Here is a 6,203-nt window from a genome sequence, read left to right on the forward strand (position 1 = left end):
TGAGTGCAATACGCTCTCGACCTGATAACGTGAGTACAAGACACTCTCCACCTGGTAACGTGTTAGAAGGTAACAGGTCTACCGTCCCACCATACCCTTCGTCATTCCTCATTCACCATCGCGCTATACCCTGGCACACACTGGCAACATATCAAGGGGTGCCTTACCGTCGTCTAGAGCCTCAGTAGAGGAGACGTCTTCGCAGCAATATTTTTCGTCCTCCGCATTCAGTCCGCCGACGCAACAGCGTTTACTAGTTGCAGAAGACATTCGATTCATCGGGCCACTGCAGCAACAGGGCCGTGGGCACACACGGGCAGAGGAGAGACATTGTGAGTGGACAAGAAAGATGCATTGGAAAGTGCCATGAATGTCAAGTTCTCATTTCTAATTGAGCTATTACTTACAGTCCTGCCATTGCTCGCTCGTCGTGATTCCTCCTCGTTCATCGTCGTCCACTTCTGCAGTTCTCCTTCCCGTCACGGCGTCAGGTCAGTGCATTCTCAATGGCACTTTTCGGGATGGGGGTACCGGAAGGAGTTCGCACGATGCCTCCAAACGGCTAGAGAGGACGTCTTTGCAGCAATATTTTTCGTCCTGCGCATTAGTTGGCGGACGGAACAGCGTTTAATAAGGGGCCGTTCCAATTGCAGAAGACATTCATCAATGGCACTTTGCGATACGGGGTACCGGAAGGAGTTCGCACCATGTCTCCAAAGGCCTTCTGCGGACGTCTTCGCAGCAATATTTTTCGTCCTGCGCTTTCAGGCCGCCGAGGCGACAGCGTTTAGGGGGCCGTTCCAGTTGCACGTTGCAGAAGGCATTCATCGATCATCAATGGCACTTTGCGGTACGGGGGTACCGGAAGGAGTTCCCACGATGTCTCCAAAGGCCTAGAGCGGACGTCTTTGCAGCAATTGTTTTCGCCCTGCGCATTCAGTCCGCCGATGTGACAGCGTTTACGGGGCCGTTCCAGCAGCAGATCCAGGTGCAGAAGACAATGGCACTTTGCGGTACGGGGTACGGAAAGGGGCCTCCTCGTTCGACTTCGTCGACTTCATCGATGATCAGTCTGCTGTCCTCGTAAACGCGGAGGCTGCATTGATTTAACTTTCTTTGCAACTCCTGCAGTTTAAGTACTGAGTATCATTGTTATCTAGTGTGTGTATGTGTGTATGCGTGTGTCAACAGCTTTGATAAAGTTATTGTGTTTACCCCTCTTGTTTTCTCATCATTGTGTTGCTTTTAATTTTGATTTTGCCCGTAAAAGAGGCTGTTGGACTTCAAGAAAAAGAAAAAAAGAAAACTTCGTCGACTTCTGCAGTTCTCCTTCCCGTCAAGGGTACCGAAAGGGGCCTCCTCGTTCGTCTTCGTCGACTTCTGCAGTTCTTCTTCCCCTCACTTTTATATTTTTATTATTTTTTTAGAAAAAGCCTCTTTAACAGACGACTTCTGCAGTTCTCAACTATTTTGCGTACGGGAAAGTCGTCGCGCGATGGCTTTCTCGTATACGCGGCATCGGCGTTACCGAGTGGCATTGGCTTTGGCACGCTTTAGACCGCTGACGGGGTCACGCGTGTACGTACGCGTGCGTGGCAACATTAACAAAGTATCAACTACGTGTACGTGTCGACAACGTGTCGACCACGTGTATAGCGGTACACTCAGCGGTACACTAATTCTCAAAACTGGAACATCGAGTACGAGGTGAATAGCAATTTCTGGACATGAAAATAAAATAGAGCCCCACAGGCTGTGTGTTTTACATTTTTCATATCTTTTTGTATCTATTGTATGGCCTAATCCTTCATCTTTCCAAATATGTGACAATTGCTCATGCCGTGATCCCAGAGACTTTATAGCAGGACGTTTTCGACAGGCCAATTTTTTGGCCTAAATTTCAGTGTATGGAATTCTGGACATGAAAGTAAAATAGAGTCAAAAGGCATCCTGTACTGTACCATTTTGGTTATTTTTTCTATTGCTGGACTGCAGTTGGCCTCTTCACACTTCCAGCCAACAGGTCCAAGACTATACAGCGTCTGAAGTGGAGTGCACATGGGGAAGCCAACGATTCGTCCATTACTTTCTATTTTACTCAAAATTCAAAATTCTCATGCGACATAGTACCACAAAACTCGTTGAAATGCCTCACAAGCAAAGGCTATCAACAAGGCATCGACACGAGGAGAAACTACAACAACCCAGCTGTCAACTACGGCAAGAAAAACTTCATCAACCTGACTGACTTGACTCTACACGCGACGAAAAATTATTTTACTCGAAATGTCCAGAAATGTCCAATGTCCAGAAATAGCAATTCACCTCGTACCACCGTAATAATATGTATGCTTTTTGATATACGCCGTTTTCATGCTATAAATAGTTGGCTGTCTTGGACTTTAGTTGTTATATTCGATCTAGTCAAATATGCCATTAAGAGTCATAACCACCAAGGATGAACATGGAACTAATGCTGGCCAACGCTGTCATGGAGAGTTTTATTACCGTTATTGGTGCAGCTGGAGAAATAGGCGAATTTTACTTGCCATCACTGTGTGGAAATTCACTCCGGCTGGGTACGTGTGGCATGGTGCTGTGGACAGTGAATCAGGGTTTAATTTGCCCCATACGCTATCTTTTATAGCTTCTGGTGACATTTCCGGTGAAAAGGCATTCACGCCTAGCTTGCGAAGTTTTCGTGCTGCGTATAATCTTGCTGGGTTGAACTCTTGGAAGTCAGATGTGCTGTTTCGATGCGGGTAGTAACGATGCTCATTAGCTTTCTCATCTATACTTACTTGCCGATAATAACTGCAATAGTCTGGGGCCAACACCGCCATGTACATATTCTGAATGTAAGCAGATGACCACCAATTGACATGGTCCAGCCTGGTATCGTATGGAAAAAGAAAATCAACTGCTGTCCGGTGAAATGCCATCAGATTATGGTCACGATGGCACCGGTGTATGCAGGGCTCTGCCGACGAAGGAGGCTTTTTCTCCTGATAACCCACGCCAGCTTCCATTGGGCGGTCTTTGATAAGAAGTGCGTTCAGCGCCTTGAAGCCCTTCTCCTCACATTCTGGATTACTTGGTCCTCGGCAGACACTGTCCAGTGGCTTCTTTAGCACCACATCCTCGTCGAAGAACACAAGAAACTCAAATCTCCAGTTTTGCTGCCCCTCCAGTTGTTTAGCGTAATGGGCCAACTGATTGCGTGATGTGGTCCATGTGGAATTGGGAAAGAAATAACTTCGAAAGCTGGGGCTTATGAGAGCTTTGGTTGCGGCAGTAATATCGTCTCTCCAGGTTACGAAAATCACGGACACCCTTGGCCACTTGGACAGTGCAATCCATTTTTTAGCAGGCATAGCCTTTCCCAGCACAAGGTATGCAAACGTGCCTGGCTTGATTTCAGGTCCGGATGGCATGGTAGCGGCCAGGATCCCACTTGCTGGTCGTTGTACTGTGGCAGGTGTGGGAGTACTTGTAGTAGCACGTACCGGTGCAGGGCTCGTTTTACGCTGCCGGATATCCACTGCATGTGCAGGTATAGTAGTACTGCTGCTAGTCATTCGTTTTCTAGTCTCTAAGTTTTTCTTCGCCAGCAGGGCATTAGTCTTGCTTGACATGACTTTTGCCTTGGAACGTGTAGTGATAGACGAAGTTCCCTTCTCCACTATCTTACTTGCAGCAGGCCTCATCTTCTTCATAATATTTATTGGTGACTCATTTCGTAGGGCTTTTGACGGTTTTATGTGACCGACTATCTCCCAGAATCGCAGCGATGGTCCCGATCTTGGCGGGAATGGTACCAATAGAAGACCACAGAAACAGAACAATGCTGTGAATACTGTGAGGCTCAGCGCGGGTGAACGCCGGAGTCCAAAAGCAGAGAGTGACCATACTTGGGAACGTTTACAGAATGAACAGAACCACATACCGTATTATCTCTAATATAAGCACGGTCCTTTATTTTTTCAATGTACCTCCACCCCGTGCTATTAATGGAGACGTTCCTTTATTGGAGACTGTTCCATTATTATTTCAACCTCATTTCAGAGGCATGTTGCCATGCCAAATTCATGTCAGACACACACATTTCAGGGTTTTTTTCGCCGGTACAGATAATGAATTTACACAGTGTGCTTTTAATGGAGACTGAGCACTTTATTTTTTGAATGCCGCCCCAAGGTGTTCTATTATTGGAGACGTGCTATTATTGGAGACTGTGCTTATATTAGAGATAATACGGTAATAGAAACAAGGGTTTTACTAAACTGTGACTACAAGTATCACCGGCGAGTCATCCACTGCAGTACTGGTTCGGTAGCTGCTGAAATAGGTCACGGTGAACTAATGGAGTGCCGTGTAGGAGCAATCAAACAAAGCGCAACACCCATTCATGGCCCAAAGTCAAAGAGATATCGGGAGCCTCTTTCCTTGGCAGCTGAACAGTTCGTGAGACTGCATTCGAATTATTTGCTCTCATCATCAGATGCGTGGTACATGGTGGTGAACGCAACTCCGAGATCGCATGATCCCAAATACAGAAGATTATACCAAGACTACAGTCCATTCATAAAAAGATGGGTCCTGGCTCTGGCGAGCTCCCGTATTTGGCGATTTTTCGTGATTTCATCGTACACAGTGCAGTGCTGCGAACTTTGAAATTTGAAAAAGGGTCCAAAAAGGGTGCCTGAACTGGGGTTCGAACAGCAGAATGCACTGTTGCAGGCGGGGTCCAAACCAACACGACCCATGCCCAGTTGACACCTTCTGGCGATCCTGGCGCGACAAAGTCCTGAGCATCGCCCAAAAACACTGCCAAGTTACTCGCACTCACCCCCTTGGGACAGGAAGAACGTGCCAGCACGACCATGGATATCAAAGGGCCTCTTGAAGGAGATCAAGGATAAGCACAGAAAACACAGAATATACCTTCACTCACGCTCGCCCGACGACTGGAACACGTTCACTGCCCAAAGAAACCGTGTCACCACCCTCCTGCGTCGTGCAAAATCGGATTTCGTAAACAACTCAACAGCCTCCTCCACTTCCCTACACCGCCTCATGAAGCAACTAACTACAGCTACAAAACAACGCATACCCGAACTCTTCAGCCAAGCAACTCCTGCAACGACACCAGCACAAAAAGCCGCTGCCCTCAACGAATTCTTCATTTCACAGAGCAAGCTGTCCGTGGCCAATGCGGATGAGCAAACTCCAGCCATCAACACCACCCCTGACATCCTCAGTCCCCTTCAAGAAATCTCGACTTCCCAAGCTGAGGTCGAAAAACTCCTCCGCGAAGTTGATACCAACAAAAACCCCGGGTTCGACTCTATTCCAAACCGCCTACTCAAAGAAGCGGCTAAGGAACTTGCACCGTCGTTATCGTCCCTCTTTAATCTATCGTTCCAAACCGGAGAAATCCCACAGGAGTGGAAAGATGCCACCATTACTCCAGTACCCAAGCCTGGTGACCCAACCCAACCAACAAATTATAGACCCATCTCTCTCTCTTGAGCACTACATCAAAAATCCAAGAAAAAATTGCACATCAACTAATCTACGAGAACATCACACCCCACCTGCCCAACCAGCAGTCCGGATTCCGCGAGAAAGACGGCACTGAGCAGCAGCTCGCCCGTCTCGTCCATACCCTCTCCACTGCGAGAGACGACGGGAAACACGTCAATGCCTGCTTTTTTGATCTAAGCAAGTCCTTCGATCGTGTGTGGCATGCCGGCCTTCTAGCAAAACTCTCCCACTATGGTGTCCAGGGCAACGCCCTGGAGTGGTTCCGACGGTACCTGTTGGGGCGTCGGCAGAGGGTCCAGGTGGATGGCGACCTATCGCCTTTCCTCGAGATCCCTGCCGGTGTCCCTCAGGGATCTGTTCTTGGGCCGCTTCTATTCCTCATCTACACCATAGACCTTCCACACGCACGTGAGAATCCCGGCACCACATGTAGCCAATTTGCAGATGACACCGCTCTGATTTCCATAGCGAGAACTCTTCAAGACTGCACCCGAAACCTACAACAGAGTGTCACAGCAGCTGGAGACTGGCTTCAAAGATGGCACCTGCTGGTTAACAATAAGAAAACAGTCATCCTCCCGTTCTACCACAATAACCGCCCCCTGAACAGCTACCCCAGATCACCCTCAGGAATAGTCCGCTTACCGTAGCACAAA

This window comes from Sycon ciliatum, chromosome 10 (assembly GCF_964019385.1).
Source record: "Sycon ciliatum chromosome 10, ocSycCili1.1, whole genome shotgun sequence".
NCBI classification, from domain to species: domain Eukaryota; kingdom Metazoa; phylum Porifera; class Calcarea; order Leucosolenida; family Sycettidae; genus Sycon; species Sycon ciliatum.